Consider the following 18,240-nt stretch of genomic DNA (forward strand, 5'->3'; position numbering starts at 1 on the left):
TGGTTGTTTTGACACGCGAGTGTCCACAAGTGGTTTTTGTTTTATGCTTGGCAATTCATGTATATCATGGTTGAGCAAGAAGCAACCTACTGTGGCCAATTCTAGTTGTGAGAGTGAGTACAGGGCAGTCTTCACAACTACGGTTGAGTGTGTATGACTCAGACGCCTTATGACTGATTTGGGTGTTGGATAGGACACTGCCAACACTATCTACACTGACAATCAGAGCGCATTTGCAGTTGCATGGTACCTAGTTTTTCATGCTCTCACAAAGCACATTGAGGTGCATTACCACTATGTCATGGAGAGGCTCTCACCAAGAGAGATCAGCTTGGCTTATGTGCCAACATAGACCACCGTGCAGATCTTTTTACAAAGGCATTGTCTCGTGAGAAGTTCGAAGCTTTTCGCAAAGCTTTGGGCTTACTCCCGTTTGTGGACTGATCATGCCCTCTGGGATGGCACTTCCCTTTACTCTATGTGTCAGCTCTCGTTCACCACATCACTCCTAGGGGGGATTTGTTACCATATACGTGTGGTAGTGATGTGTGTGAATGCAATTAGGACCGCCGAGGATTTTTTTTTTCTCTAGGAGGTTTTTTCCCCCATGCATTGTATATACGCCCATCATTCTAAGGCTACTATGTTTCCATTGCACAGTAAGTAAAACACTCTCTGTTGTGTGCCTTGAGCTCCCTTCGTCTTCTCCAAGTTGTGTGTGTTTTTTTGCAACCCTAGTAATTCAACACTCATAGCACGCATACTATTTGTATTATATCCCTCAAATTTTTTCTCATCCTTCTCATCTATTACTAAGCATCTGTGTAGCTCCTTTGTAGGTCACAAAGATAGCATTGATTTACTTTTCAAATGTCATCAACATATTCAATAGACAAAGTAGTAGTACTAAGAACTTGCATATCATCCATTACCCCCTCTAATTGGGAATTCATTCATTAAAATCTTCATTAGATACCAAATCACATGCATATGCACCACAAATAGAAACATAAATTTCTACTTCTTAATTATTAATTCTCTTTTGTTGTATTACCTCTTGTGGTTTAGTCTCTTGAGTATAAGAAATGGCCCAGAAGTTCACAAATAAACCTCAAAGATTCAAAAGTTTGATATAATTTTTATGAAAGAGGATAGCATATGCACTCACGTGGCTAATATGTTGAAGTACAAGAAGGTAAAGGCAAAGAAACATCACATCAAAGAAGTGCGGCGTGCCAATTCCAAGCATGGTACCGAGGAGTTGCAAAGTGCTTAAAGGCAAGTGTGGACAAAGGTATCTCTCTGAGCATGCATGTAGGCTTTTTGAGATGAAGGTCTTTTATGAGGGATATAAGATCCATGTTTTATGCTCCATATACATTGTTGATCATTGTCACTAGGTTATGTTTTGACTGGGAGTTGTATCTATCACATTTCAAATTTTCTCTTTTGAAGCTCATAGTGGGATCAGACTTTGCTACCGCTAAAGAAGAAGCATTTTTATGACAATTTAATTATGCCATAGATGTGGTAGGAAAGGAAGTCTTAAGTACCTTTTCTAATATTACATACATATTCCAAGCTTGATGAAATGGGGATGAAATGACTCACCTTTTAGATTTATAGACACTTTCCATTTCACACACGTCATTTATTTTTTATTTCATCATTATCATTAGTGATCATGCTAATATCACTTTTGTTTAAGTATATTGGATACGGTGGAGTATACGAAACCTCAAAAATGGCTTGATATTTGAGCAACATATGACCTATTATGTTTGTTGACCCGAGAAAAATTCAAATATAGGCTCTATATAGAGAAATATCTCTTTTGTATGATCTCAAAGTAAGACATCAGACAATGTTTTTGAAAAATCAATTTCGAACCATATACAAAACCTTAGGCCCTCGCATGAATTTTCAAACAAGCAATTTTGGGCTATGTTTCACTACTTTACACTATTTTTCTCAGAATTTAGATGGAATTTAATCTTCCTTTTCTTCTTGCTGTCAACCACACTTTTTGAATTTGCAAATGGAAATTGTAATTAGTCGAGACACACTTTTTTGGAAGACAAAGATATCTTGTGGAGCTTATATAGATATTAATACAAAACATTGTTATTGAAAAAGTCTTAACGAAGAGCACGAGCTGCCGTTGAACTCCTTGAAGTCAATCCGTGGGCAGCAATCATGCGTTGGCAATCGTCCAAGTTGTGAGCGGCGGGCGGCGGGCGCCACCGGACTTGCAAATGGCGGATAATCTGCTCACAACCTGAAGCAGCTCATGAGCATTAATGAAGCCATTGCGGTCCAGATCGTAGAGCTCAAAAGCATCAGCAAGGAGCTGCTCGATATCGTCCTCAGCGCTCTGCAGGAGGGCACTGAATTCGGAGAGGTCGATGTGTCCATCGTGGTCAATGTCCGCCTGTCGGAAGATGGATTGAGAACGCTCGCGTAAAAGCGTGCTGTCCAGCGACGCCAGCTGGGCGTAGAGCTCTTCCTCAGAGAGACGGCCATCGCCGTCCAGGTCGTACGCTTTGAACGCCTCCTCTGCGTGCAGCTTTGCTTTGCTCTTCTTGGCGACTCGTCGCAGCCCTTCAGCCACTCTTGATCATAGCTACCTCCCCCAAATATCACCCTCCATGGTAGACAGCAATTTTCGAGAAACGTCGCCAACTTCTGCAATGTCTTCTCCGCGACTCCAATATTCACGTGCTGCCCTTTATATCTAGCTACATGGCTTCCCGACTGCTTTTGCCTATTGCTTTTCCGAACAAATGCATTTATGTCATTGTTAGCGCCGATCTTTTCAGTGTCCAACTTTTCTATATAAAACTAGTCTTGTTTGGTGGGCCTTGCTATATAACATCTATAGAATATAACAGGACATATGTAAATTGACACGTAGCATCTAGCACTGAAGGGAACAAGAGAATGACTAATTGGGTAAGTGTGGCACTCAGTGAAAGGGATATAAATTTGAAAAATGCTACAATGTTTATGGAACGAGACAAGGTTAAGTGCATCAACTATTAGAGATTATAAGGATGGTTACAGTTGAGATTATATGCAAACGAAGTTGTACTACTATGTCTACTAATGAATGTTTTTTCTAGTATACGTGATACATGTAAATTCTTGCAAACCAAAGTATTTCAAAAAAATAAAATCATCAAATGGTTGGTAGCACAGAATGTTGGCTCGCAATATGAAGGTGGATGTTGAGTGTGTTGTCTCTTTCTTCTTTTGTAGTTATTTGTCTTTTTTCTTTGTTCTTTTGTAGTTATTCTTGGTACCTTGAATGAGAACAGTGATACAGCCCAACAATAATACAAAAATGAGAGTAGCAGGAGTGTCTATTTTATTTTTTTGTCAACCTTGTTCATCGCTATATATGTGAGGTATGCCATCGTGCATGAGGGACATATTTTTAGATTGTGAGCAAAGATGTCTGCTCCAATCTTTATACAATGTAGTAATTTCAAACCATGATCTAGCATATGGACGATAAGGTAGTTTCAAGTTGGTTGCAGTTTGTTCCCTAGCTTATTGACGCTTGGACTATAATCTTCTAGGTCTTGAGAACTTCATACTGATACCTAGTACGGGAGAAACGAGGTCATATATAGTATGGTATCAATTATTTAGACACCTAGTATGGTATCAATTATTTAGAGCTAAAGTAAAGATGTACATGGTGAATTCATTATTGCGATACACCACATGCATTCACTACTTGTGTATTCACTATTGTAATACATCACATGCATTGGCTAGCAATCGTATGCAAAGAGTTGCATGTGTAACTAACATGTGCAGATGTTGATCGACATCAAGTGTATAGTTCTAAAAACAAGATCCAAATAAACTGAAGCAAAGGAAGTAATACAAAAAAATTTATAACAAGCAAAGAGACAAAGATGGATGAAATGCAACAGTAAATGAGGTGCTTACTGACCTGCAATGTTGTACTGATGCTTTTTGATTATTTAACCAAAAGGGCGATATTTCAGTCAAGCTTCAAAAAACCAATGTGAGTAGTTAAACATATCATCTTCCAATGAAACCACAGACTGAAAGTGCAAACTATGCAGTGCACGTCATACAGAGGTTCCATACAAAAGTATGGTGGAGAGCTGGCACTGTGGTCTCTCCAAAAAGTTATAAGAAACGGAAGACGTGCCCTGCCCCGTAGCGTTTATGTGTTGTGCCAAGCAAACGCATGCGCATGGGAAGTTGGATGCAGATAACGGACCTTGCAATGTTGTTGAGTTGGAGTCACGCTTGTGCAATTGGAACATGCAGTGTTGTGAATATATGTCCTCCCTGCCATACACAAAACACACAGATGTAACTTCATGTTCTATGGCCTCTGATTAGTATTACCTTCTCTCTCTCTCTCTCTCTCTCTCTCTCTCTCTCTCTCTCTCTCTCTCTCTCTCTCTCTCTCTCTATGTGTGTGTGTGTGTATCTCCATGTATCTGTGTGTGTGTGTGTGTTGTAAGATGCTTCGGTCATCAATTATGTCTTCTAGTCTCTTGGCTGACTAACCGGAGTTATGTATGGTGCTTCTTAACTACACATGATAATGGGCATCTTGAGGTTGGCATCCCATACCGGAAGGCACTATATTTAGTCCGTTCATCAATAATCCGCATCTGGTGAAGTACTATTACGTGACGCTCATGGACATTATTACGGGTGGCATTCCACTTGATATCATTCACCTTCAAAAGGTGGCAGGGACGTTGTCATTTTTAACAATTATGAAGCCCATACTACCTTGCATTTAGCTGCCAACTAGGCATTGTGGCAAGTTATGACCAACTAGAACATGTAAATGCCCCACGTTATACTTCTCAACACATCAACCTGTGCTTTATGGCAACACGATGTCGAATTTGTCGTTCCATTTGACGTATGTTATTTCCAAGGGGTTTTAATCAAGGTCTCAATCCAGTAGCAATTTTCTTCATCACCACCCAAAGGTGAGGGTGTAATGAGTGTGTTTTTGTGGCCATAGAGACGGTATACTCAAGTTCATCAGCAACAACTATAAAATATCTATTGATGCCTTTTTTTCACCATTAGCACGGGGAAGATAGTAGGGAGAAACTATACTGTAAAGTTTCTACTATCCTACCCAATTGTTGAATGGCCAGCACTGAAGTGCTACTGAAGGCTAATAGGTGCTGACATATTGATAGGCATGTCTTCAAAAATTCCATTACTCCGCAGTCAATGTTCTTCGGCTTCTCCAACATCAAATCTTTGTGTGGAAAAAGAATTAGCTTCCACTTCTGCTCTTTGACTATTCTTTTGATCCTGGTTGGCAGCGTGGGTAATGCATGATTGACTACTTGACTTTCACTGCAATGCTGATGCATCTCCTTGGAGGTACACATTAACCAACCCTCGCAGACACCATATTCTGCATTGAATTGGTCATGAGAGATGTTTCTGTTTGTCTGCAGATCGTTTCGAAATGCTTGCCTCATCAAATTTTTGGATTGGCTATCAATAGGGCTAGATGAGGAGTGCGACTGAAGCCAGCGGCTAAACCATGACTTGCACTAGTGGCGATATTCTCCCATGCCTTTCTATCGACATTGAGGTGTCTGCTACTAATCCCCTCACACTCTCTGCAAAAAGCCCAAGCCGCTAACCATCATAATCTTGAGGATAACAATCATAAGATTTGGTGTGATCGATCTTGCTAAGCATTTATGCCCTCATGTCCAGTTCAACGTTTCTTCTTTCCTCTACCGTCTGCATCACCAACAGCAAGATATCATCAGTAGAAAAATGTGTTTAACAACAGGCCTGCGAAGGCAATGAGTTTTGGTGATTCGACTCCAGATTAGGCCAACTAATCATCGATTGAAATCTGATATCTTCTATTTCAGTAGCACTAGAACAGACCTCTACCATGGGTTGATCACACAAAATATCTGATCTTTGAGAGTGCTCATCACGTCGGCAAGCATCCGAAGTACCCTCCAACTTGATGATTTACGAAATATAACTAGGATTTAAAAGCTCTCCAATACTCCTTTTCTGTTCTTCCCGGGTTGCTTCTGCACGAATAAACAGCGCGGAAAAGAATTGGTGTGAATCTTGAGAATTAGGCATGGCTCATGGAGACCTGCTGCAATATATCAGTTCCATGAACATTGAAGGATGGCCGAGGGCACAGGGTTGATGAATCTACATGAGCTATACTTGGAGTGACATAATGATGGCCATAACTAGTTGCGCCTGCGGAAATGAGTTGAGTATGGTAGTTGAAGCTGGACATACTGTTCAGTTGGCCACTGGGTCTTATTACAAAGCTGTTATGATTGCTACGCAGGGAAGGTGCAAGTAGGCTTATAGTTAGGTATTCAAGATTCACTGCAAAAGAAGGCCAATTCCAATATGCCTACACTATCTCACTCTATCTCTCTCTTTCTCTCTCGTTTGCAAAGAGTGTACAGAGACAAACCTGCAGTCAAAGCTCCGAGCTGCTTCTCTGCGAACTGCTTCTGAGGGAAATTGAGCAACGCATAGTTCTTTTTTTATTTTACTCACTTGGTAGATTTTCACGCGGCGTTGTTTTTATTTAGAGCTTTCATGTTTTAAAAAATCTAATGCCACGTGGTTGCTTCTACGTTCAGATACTAGAAAAAGAGCCTTTGGCTCACCAAGTAACTAGTCTTGCATGGTTGGCCTTGTTGTGACAAATTATTTGTCAAGGTATAGTTAAATACTTTAGAAATTTTTAAAGCTAATAATATACAAAGATGAGCATAAAAGATTTTAGAAAACATATAATTTTTGCAAAAATTGTTACGCTGCAATCAAATACTCTTTTTTCTCTTTTGTGTGCGTAAAGCACTAATGGAATGTATATATCAAAATAGAGCACTCACCTTATTTATAGTGGTTTCACTTGAGCAAGTACACACTTCAAAAAGCTTGCCTTTGATGAACTACAAACAAAAGTAGAACGCTAATTAAAATTTCCATACCATGAAAACTTTAAATTATCAAAAACGTAAATACTGCACGGTCTACATGAGTGCCATACAAAAGTAAGGTGGAGAGTAGACACTCTGTCTCTCCAAAATTTATAACTAGAACCGAAAGTCGTGCCTAGTCCCGTCCATTTCCTACTATATAGCCGTGGTATTCAAGAACAAGATAACGAACCTGAAATTTGCTTTGGTAATTTGATATTCATGTCAGTGCCACGGCCATGTGAACTTGCTTGTTGGCTAAACATTTACCAAACTTCTTAACGAGCTTTCTATCCGAAATATAGTCTCTTGGAACATGTTGATTACACAATTTGCCTAATGTTGTGACAAGGACCTAAATACAAAATTCTTTGGTGAAAGCATGTTAACCTGTCGCGCTTTTTGTGCTAGTTAGCAGTTTCAAGTTAGCACGTCTTCAAAAAGTTGGGCATCCGGTAAATTTTTTACAAATAATATCAAAATTTGTTGGAGGTTGTACATTTGGATTCCTTGTTTCAAGTGCTTTCTATTGATATATCATATGTCATAGATCTTGGAGATGAAGCTCAAGTTATTGTACTAGTTAGCATATGTCAAAATTGTGCTAGTTAGCATTGTCCGGGACATAAAAAAGCATGACAGGTTAACATGCTTATATATATTCACATCATCAACACTGTCAACATATCCCTTGTATCTATCTTTGCAATCATCATGCTCTTTGTGAGTCCTTTGATCATTGCATCCTTATGGCTACGACTCCTTTGACTATGTCCATCCTCTCCGTCATGGTCTCCTCATCTCTCATTCTTTCTCTGCTAATGTCGATCATGTCTACCCCGATCACCATCATCATCATCTCTTCTTCGACTTCTACCTGCGTATCGAGCGCTAGGTAGGTGGGGACCTTTAACGATTGGAGGTATTTTCAATGATTAGTCCTTTCTCGGTGCATGTTGCAAGTAGGTGGGAATGAGGTTTATGGATATGCATGAAGCCCACTAGAGCTAGCTGGTGCATGCAATGCATGCAGAGAAAGCCGCCAATATGTGTGGTTGGCAGTGTATCTGACCATGCTTGTACGATTGCATTTGCCTATCTTCCACTGGTTGGACACTTAGTTGTTAACTATCCATGCACTATCCACTCCCGTCTCTTTGCTCAAGATAGTTCGTTATATGGGTGCGACTTACATGTGCATTCTGCTCTCATTATTGTCTATGGGTTGTCATGGCAAGGAAACTCTTGTGTTGTTATCTGATGACAGTCAAAGCTCACCTTTGTGGCTACTGCCACCTTGGGAGGGCTCACTTAATCATTATGTGACTATCACGTGCGTGTTGCCGAAGGGGTTATTATTAATTTTTTTCCTTACATTTTCACATGCAGAAGGGTCCCATAAAATGGAATTGGAGAAAAATTTACAAATTAAATAGGAAAAGGGTGTATATTATTTCAAAAAAATTCATAGATAAGGAGTTTTAGAAATAGTCCTTGAACGCGCGTGATATATAGTGACCCCCCCAAGACTGCCACTATGTTCATGATGTTGTGATGAGCGCATGCTTGTCTGCTTGCTGATTTTACTTGTCATGTTGTTATTGTTGTTGCAAGTTCAATTACTGTCAGTTGAAGCTTTTGTTGATGTTGCTTCGCCATTCTATATTCAAGAAGAGTAGTTGTTGCCACTACCATAAGCAATCAAAGGCATTGTTGAGGCACCAGTAGTTGCACCATTTGCAGAGGACCCACGTCGTGGCTCTGCATCCGCACTATTGTACATGGGATGAGGGTGGCTCTACTAGGAATCTCATGTGTCTACAACAATGGAAAAGATAGAGTTAGCGCACGCTTTGTAGAGAATCAAATAAAGCACAAGGCTTTGCTGAGAATCTCAAGCGTTGGGAGGCTTCTAGAAATTAATGCTTGTGAATGAGCTATGTGGCCAATTGTGAGTGCTCATTTAAGAAAATCCCCTTAGGCCAACCAAGTAAAGAAGCCAACATAAAAGGAGAACTTGCAAACACAGACGCAAACAACACCAGCAAGAAAAAAAAGGCAAAGTTCTCTCTCTCTCTCTCTCTCTCTCTCTCTCTCTCTCTCTCTCTCTCTCTCTCTCTCTCTCTACAAGAGGTTATGTGCACTTGTGGGCTTTTAGCGACGGATATACATTGGTTTTTATACTCCCCGAGGTCGCTAAGACCATTGCTAAAAGCGTCGCTAGGGGAACGTTGCTATAACCGTCGCTATAGGAGTTGCTATACACGTCGCTATATAGTGACGCATATAGCAACGATTGTAGTCCTTCTGTAGCGATGCTTATAGCAACGTTGCAGAAACTTATATAGAGACGCTTATAGCGACGCCCGAAAGTAAACAATTCTGGGTGGCAGGGCATTCAAAAAACAATTGGGTGGCACGACATTCACCCATCAACCATATTGAATGTTTCCGGAATAAAGTATACCTAAATAAATCCAAGATAAGCACACATTCACCTTTGAAAGAAAGTACAAGGTATAGACCAAAGTAGTCGCCCACAAGACAATATAACCATTAACTCCATCATACATAGTATTGTTTGCAGAATAAAGATACAAAACTGACAAAAGTAATTGGATGAAAGTATATTGATGACAATTATACACATCATAGGCAAAATCACTTGATTGTCAAGCTTTGCAAATGTAATAGTTACAACACAATTGTCATTATTGAGAAAATACATGGTTTTCCAATAGTTACAAAAAGACGTATACACGTCCTCTCATTATGCATGCTATGACAAAATAAAACTAATGCTATCTGGCTACGGCTAGACTGGCGTCATCTAATCAAACGTCTCATCGCATCCAAGAAACGTATCTGTTGGATTCTACAGAAAAAAACAATAAGACTTTCTACAAGTATAAATATATAATAATTACAAAAAATAATCTATGAATTTCTTAGCTTATCATTAAAAGACAACAAACGTAAAAGAGTAAGTGAAATACTAACCATGCCGCCGCGAGAACTAAGAATGTTCATCGGGGCGTTTAAGCCTTTTCTGCCTGCGTACTCGCGCTCTTACAGTGTGGGGTCACGGCCTGTCTCATTGACCATTGTTCAAAACATACAAAGAATTCATTATGTTAGAATTTAAAAGTACAAATAGATGTAACTACCAAACCTAAATAGAAATGCAAAAACACTTACAAAATCGGCCTCAAATGATGTCCACCTGCCGCTCCCCAAGTGGTGGGAGCTCCCTACCTCTACTCGCACTTTGGTTTCTTCCTTTTGTTTCTTCCACTTGTTAGGATTCATGCACGCTGCTCAATTTGCATTCTTCCAATCTTCTTTGGCCAGTCAATCTCGTCTGTTCCACCCATGCTTTATTGCTTTTTGTACTTCAAAACGCTTGTGCTTGTAATATTTGCGCATTCGAACCTTCATATGGTCTTCATTGAAGCGCTCATCCCGACTTGACACGAGAAAATCATCATGCAGCATGCTAATGACTCTATCTTTTAATTCATTTGGCACTTCACTCCAGGTGTTTAGTATGTAGTGTTGAAACACCTGAGAGAAAAGACAGCATATGCACGAGATCACCTTCTTGCCTTCGTCATCCAAGATGATGTCGTCGCTATTCTCGATCAAGTACGACAAGCCCTCTCGCCTGTGACGCGTGAACCTAGGTGTCTCGACAGGGGTCTCTAGCGGTGTTTCGATGGTGGTATGGACATCTGGTGTCTCCACTGGAGTCTAGGCTCTAAAGTGAGGAGTGTCGACTGGGATGACTCCCAGAGGAGTAGCTAGTGGTGTGTAGCTAGGAACGGCCGATAGCCGTGCAAAACCTAGCGTAGATGGTGATGTCGTGGCTGGTGTATGGGCGTACAAAAAAGGGGAAGATAAGGAGCCTCGTTGAACACGAGGCGGTGTCGAGGCATTAGTGGTGGCAATCACCGTCCTGACACCAAAGCTTCTCAACGGAGTGTGAAGATTGTCTCGTTGCGACACCAAAGCTTCACTAAATGCTCTGAAACAGAGGGAGCCGCTGAAGGAGTGGAATGATGTGATGGTGCTCGAGAGTGATGACGCTCCTCATACCACCTCCTCTGCTGGGGTGACAGAGAAGAAAAAGCTCATCATCATCCATACTTGCATTAAACACATGAACATTTAATCTTAATATTGAATGGAGAAGAAAACATGGACAAGTTATAATCTATACTATACATAATAGGGAGAGGGATTTGTGTGTGTAGAGAGAGAGAGAGAGAGAGAGAGAGAGAGAGGACTCATAAAGGGGGAGAGATTCTTGTGTAGAGAGATTCCTCTGAAGTTCTTGTGAATTTGTCTCTCGTGTGCATTCTACGTATCTTGTAAAAGCTATGTCTTGAACAACATGCCTTTTATATATAGCTGTGACAAGACACTCTGGTCATAAACTAAATTTCTTTTCTATTTTCCATAGTTTTCTCGATTACTTGCGACAGATCTTTATCTATCATGAGAGAGAGAGAGAGCGATATGTCTAATCTATTTTTTATATGCAGGTTTCTATATTCTTGGGCAGTTACATGCTCTTGGACTCCATCAGTATGAGTGATTATGGCAGCAGTAGTGCCTTCCCCAGCAAGGCGGACATAGAGTGCTTCTTAGCGTCTCTTTCACCCGATCAACTAGATCTAGTGGAGGGAGGAGGAGCATCTCTGAGCAGAGACGGATCACCTCCTTCTCAATTTCAGCCTCAGTCTCCATCGCACTTGGAGCGCAGTGTGACTTCGGCCTCGAGCCAATGTAGTCAGCATATCAGACTTTCACGAAACACCGAGGAGTGTCCCTGCTTGTGAGACTACTCAAGATAAAGCCTCTAATTGCAAGGATTATGTTATTAGGAAAAAGTTTTATGTTAACGTGTGATTTTTTGCAAGATTACCTAATAATGTCCTTATAAATCATCAACAGGGGAATTTTAACTGATATTATCTCCTCAATGAGTGTAGATAGTGTATATACTATCAGAAAACTATCAAAAAATAGTCTTTTTTGTTATTTTTTATCACTTTTCTTGATATTTAGAGTTAATATAGACATAGCTATATTTTTCAATGGATTTATTTAATTATTGGATTTTCACTTTGCTTTTTTAGCGCATTTTGTTATTTTCTTTGATTTTTTCAATAAACAGGTCAAAAATTAATAATAAATAGCAAATGAGCTCAGATGGAAAAATTGAAGATACAATGATGATCAGAAGAACAAGGTGGACAGGCACAAAAAATTTCAATCAAATCGACAGATGAAAGCGGGAAGCCTAAATTAGGTGGCCATACCTACTTTTGCACAATTCTTGCAGAATGAGCTACAGGAATCCGATTGGGAAAATTTTTGACTCTAACATAGATTTCACGGCCTAGTAGGACTAACAAAGGAATTTGGGGAAAAATGGTTCGGGAAGTCCGAGTATAGATACCCAAGGTAAGCTAAAATCACCTCATTTCCACTTGTTGCCTTTGAAGAGAGAGCTTTTCGACCTTCTTTGCGCGCATTTTCTAGAGTCCACAGTTGCCTATTTTCAGCGTAGTCTCACATGAGACATGAGGGGTAAGTTATATACTTATTCGGTCGGTAGCTAGTCTAAACCCCTCGAAAAATCCATAGAATCCGAGCAGTACACGAAGACCTACGACCAACAATCGACCATAGCGGCCTGTCAGCTCAGCCAAATCAGATGAGACTTGAATTGTAGCATGCTTCAACATAATAGAACACTTCTATATCAACAGTTGACCATTCGGCAAGGCTCAAGGGGGTCCCAAGTAGAAAAGCTAGGTTTTTTGTAGATGCCAGAATTGGATTCTCACTCCATAGATAGCTTATATACGAAGTCTATACACAATGTATATGATTGGTTTCATAAAATCAATCAAGCTAAGCCCTCAAAAAGCAGAAAACGGCTCGAAGGCTACACACAGGAAGATTTTTTATATGGTTGAAAACTATCTTCTTTGTGATACTTGGCATAAACAGCTTTGAAAGGGGGATAAAACTATAGGACACATGCTCGAAAATCTCTCGGAATGTTGAATATGCAAATCCAGGCTCCATACTCGAAAACAGCCTGCAAATTTTGTACGTGTGCAAAAACGATTTGCACACAGCAATGCAAAGTACAGACATGAAGATAAAGAAAAATCACACAAGAACAAGGAGATGGAGGACACGAAGATGGAGATAAAGATAAAAAAGACATATCTAGATACGACCTCTGGAGAGAGAAAACCCTTCTCGTTGTGTTTTGGATTAGAAGAGTATAACAAAGTTGTATTCTAAAATACACATGTGTTACAAACTTGTATTCTAGAATACACATGTGCTACAAACTTGTATTCTAGAATACATGTGTGTCAGAAACTTGTATTCGAGAATACACTTGCATTGTACTTTTCTATTTTAGAATACAAGACTGTTGCAATATTGTGTTCTAGAATAGAGGTGCTAAAACTTGTATTCCGGAATACAACATTAGGAAAAATATGAATTACAAAGGGGCCTTGTAAGAGCAACGAATTAGATTTCAGTCACCAAAAGTACATAAAAGGAGAGGCATGGATAACCCATATCTCCATACCTCAAAAATACATCATGTAGCATCTCTATGGAAAGAGCTTGCAAATGCGATCCAAATGTACTATCGTCAGGCAAATTTGAAGTTAACATGCTCAAGTTATGACCATTTGAAGAAATTAAACAATTGGTGGGACCGTGGCCACAAGGCCATTGTCATTGGTGTAGAGAGTATATTCCAAATGCATCTTTGACCCTTAAGGGCCCTTTTGGGGTTCATATTTTTCCTAATGAGATTGAAGTAATCTTGTCTTCTAGAATAAAAAATTTTAAATCCTAGAATACTTATACACAATAAAAAAACAAAAATGTTAACAATTATTTACTCTAGAATACAAGTATATTGTAAAGTTGTATTTTGGAAAAGAAGTTCACTACAAGCTTTTATTCAAGAATACAAGAAGCTTGCACACATGTATTCTAGAATACAAGGAGCTTGCACACATGTATCTTGGAATACGCTTGTGATATAAATTTGTTTTCCAATACAAAAATTGACACACAGATCGTCATGTTTTTTTTTTAATTCAAATGAGTTGTATTAAAAGAAAAATCACTAAATAGACATGCTGTGAAAATAGCTTCAAAAAAAAAATTATTATTTTTTTGGTCAAACAACACTTTCAAAAAATAAATTTATGATACATTAGTGCAAAAAACTCAAGATTAATGCTTTGTTGTACTAGATTTAACAATTTGGTTGAATTATTTTTATTTAAATTGGTCTAAAACATTCCAAAAAAATAAAAGTCTCTAAAACTTACAAAATTTCTACTTTAAATTCTTTTGAGACAATATTGTTGTAAAAAGTCTTAAATGCAATTTCAACCATTTTCTTGCAAAAAGCAAGAATTTTTTTGGTTAAAAATGATCAAACTCAAAAAGTTTGTTTTTTGTATTAACAAATTGTGCAACAATAAAAAGCTAATATATCAAAACATGAAATTTAAAATCATACCTGACAATAAACGATGGAGCAAAAAGTGTTGTTTTGCAAAAACGTGCTCTAGAGATCAAATGCAAAAAACTCTAACGAAGAGTGACTCAAAATGAGACTTTGAGCTCCTTTTTAAAGCATAAATATTTTTTTATTTTTTATTTCTATCTATCTTTATATTTTTTACCAAAAATACATTTAAATAAAGTAAGAAGTGCCTAGGACTGCTCAAACTCATTCTAACAAAAACCAACGCTAAAGATTTCCTTTGTGGAATCATTTTTTTATCATTTTCAATTTGTTGCCTGAAACATGTCATTTTCAAGCACTTCTGAATCTTTTCACTTATCTTCTTTATTAATTACAATACCAACAAAGAATAATAGTTCTAGCAGTGAAGAGGCTACCAACCGAATTAAGGTTTTAAGAAACGTCGGACATGGAGTTGGACAACGCTTTTGGTTCTCAAGGAAATGTTGAAAGTGTTGAGGATTTAAACACTACTCTGAGCAAACAAAAAGATTACACAAAGGAGCGGCTGTGAAAGAAACTTGTCCAGAGTATTACTGTGCAAATAATTGTTTACGAAGTTTAGGCTTCAACAAAATCAAGCAAGAAAGAGAAATATTCTTTGGGATGAACCGATCTAACCAAAATAGTTTTTTGTGTGCATCAATTGGGATAAAGAATGAATATACAAGATATACAATTTTGGATGAAGTTGTATGTCAAAGATGTTTTGTAAAAGTTTTTTGTTTGAGCAATCACCGTATGAAAAAAAAACTAGCATGTTCAAGATCTAGAGAGGAGGTTATGGAGTGCTCATACACAGCACATAATACTCCAAAGCTATCATATTTAAAGAACTATTTGGATGTATTTGTGGGTTCCAATGACAAAAATCTTCCAGACTATAAGTTTACACACTTATTGGATAACTTTACAAAGACAAAGATTTACAATCTTCATGCTGAAACTCTCAAGGAACGGAACATGCCAATTCTTTCTCTTTGCTCATTTCTAAGATTTTGGAGAAATCACTTCTCCCATGTAAAGATTCCCAAAAAAACAACAATGGGTGTGTCTCAAATTTGTGTTGAATTAAAAGCAAAGCAAGACACAACCAAAACATCAGAACAAAAATGTAAGCTTGATCTGGGTTTTGAAGTTCAAATATAATATTTTGGATCATTCTATTTAATAACTATTATTGTTCTTTTGTTTTGAAGCTCTGGTTCAACTTGCCCTCAAAATCCATAGAGAACAACAAAGCACATAGCGACAAAAGCTAGCAAATCATAAGAAAAAGTGTTTAGAACACAAAGATCAATACTTGGGATTGGTCATTGAGAGGATGGATCAAAAGAAGACTTTACTACCTCATTTTTTACGTGCTCCAAAAAATCTCAAAGAAGGAGCACTTATCTTCAATGGTGTCATGACATCCAAAGGTTTCATCAACTTAACTAATCTACATAAAGGTCCAAGCCTCACAGTCGTTGTGATCCATAAAATTTTGAACAAGTGAGAATGAGAATTACTAGGAATATTATACGTGCAGCCTGGCAACACAGCTCGGGAAAACAAGAATCAAGTGTTGATAGCTTACTTAAGCATTCTGGTGGAAAAAGAGGTTTTTAAGAAGGTCAAACTTGGTTTTATACCAGTGAGGCATACTCACAATCAAATTGAACGAATGTTCGGTAGATTTTTAGTGAACTGGGCAACGAAAAGAGAATTTAATCTTCCTGAAATTTATGAATTCCTTAGAGAATCTTACGAACCTCAACCGGAAGTACATGATCTCAAATGAACATATGATTTTCGTGAGTTTTTCATTGGTGGATCTGTAGGTACATCATCCTTTGTAAACCTAAATGATCATAGTTTTTAACATCAACGCAAGATGAAGAAGAAAGACGGTGAAACTCAACTTTGGTGCAAGAAGTATTCTAGCACAAAATCATGGCATTTTGTTGATGGTTTAAAATTCATATCATGAACAACATATTGTGTCATCTAGATACATGCTATTAGGATCAACAAATGAATTAAAAAAAACTCTAAAGGAGAATCAAAGCATCAATTATCTGCAGTGCTTAGCTGAAATCAAAGACACGGTACAAGCATCACATGTATACTTTCTAGCATGCTCGATGGAGTGGTGGTTTGGTTCTTTTGAGGATCAAAAGCGGTTCATTGAGGGCCTCAAAAGTGACACAATTGAAGTCATAAACTTGGATCCATTTTTAGGGCATGTGCGGAAATCAAACATTATTCCTAAAATGATAATGTTATAGAAAGTGGAAATCAAGGGACTCAATCAATAGAGGAGTTGAAGCGATTTGTGCACGGAGAGACTTGAAAAGCTTATGTTGGTGCAAGAAAAACAACACAAAAACTACAACAAGAGAAAGAGATGTGGGAGGGGAATGTCAATGAGCTGGCTATGGGTGTCATGATTTCTATGTTAGCATTAGATGATGAGAGTGGATGTCCATTTTGGACAGCCAAACTCATCAAGATCCATGAACAAAATCAACGTATTCATTCGGTTGATGTTTACTGGTACAAAGGGGTTGGAGAAGATGCAATTACCATTAGGTACTATCATGAGGCGATCAAGGTGACTAAGAACAAGAAAAAGGAAAGTAGAGAATGACGTATCTTCGATAATCTAAAATTAGAGGATCTGGAAATTCTTGTTCATGGTTTCACCTTGAAGAAGTTTGGTCATCTTCGTCAACAAACCATAAAACTTTTGATGGGAAAACTTCAAGAATTATAATTGAAAGCCTTGAGTCTTTAATGGTAAGCTTTCAAGGATGTAATTGTCTTTCTAGTAGAATGTTGTGTAGATTTTTCAGAAATATTTGCACCTTTTTTGTCTCAAAAAACATTCTATATTGACTTAGTACAAAAAAATGATTTTTTTTCCGTAGTGTTCACTGTCATTCATTCAAAATCCTATACTGATATAGTTTAAACTCCCTTTGATATCTAGGGAGGAGGGCTTAGCGGGGTGAACACTAAATAGTGCATATGGGTACACATCTCTTGCGAGTTTGTGCCCAGATTACAAGATAGTCTTTGTGGGTTTGTGCCTAGATTCTAGGAAAACCTTGCAGGTTCGTGTCCAGATTGCAAGACAATCTGGTTCTATGGGTAGAAAAAGACACCAGGGGTAATGAAAACTTGTCAAGAGGAGTGAACTCTTGTGGCTTGTATATTCTACTAAAGAAGGATCGTATGTTGTTTTTCTTCTAGGAAAGAATGTTTTGCTGCCAATTCGATAATGTTTCAAAGACTATTTTATGGAATCTGTGATAGGAATCATACAAAAGTAACTTTGTTTTATGAAAAATCATGTATTAGTAGTTTGGAAACAAGACTAAAGTGTGAGTGTGGGAGTGGAAAGTGGAGACTAAAGCTCAAAGTTGCCATGTCAATGGATGGGTGGTCTCTATTAGTTGAGAAACTCTCTACTCCCTTTTTTTTAGGAAAAGAAAAATTAGAACTTCATTGCACCAAGATCCGTGAAGGTCTCAAATGTTCATGCCTGTGAAAATTGTAAGGTCTCCGGCACCCTTGCAGAGGGGGATTCCCAGGTAAAGGCTTAATATCATGACATTTTGGTCATAAATAGAAAGTTTTTATTTTTGGCATTTTTTCCACCTTTGA

General features: G+C 38.3%; 1 pseudogene; it reads right to left on the reverse strand.

The window, feature by feature from the left end:
• Positions 1-2,138: 2,138 nt before the first annotated feature.
• On the reverse strand, positions 2,139-6,138 carry LOC147422626 (uncharacterized; annotated as a pseudogene).
• Between the last annotated feature and the right edge of the window lie 12,102 nt (positions 6,139-18,240).

The sequence above is a fragment of the Adiantum capillus-veneris genome, chromosome 27, assembly GCF_014529385.1.
Source record: "Adiantum capillus-veneris isolate H3 chromosome 27, ASM1452938v2, whole genome shotgun sequence".
Lineage (NCBI taxonomy): Eukaryota > Viridiplantae > Streptophyta > Polypodiopsida > Polypodiales > Pteridaceae > Adiantum > Adiantum capillus-veneris.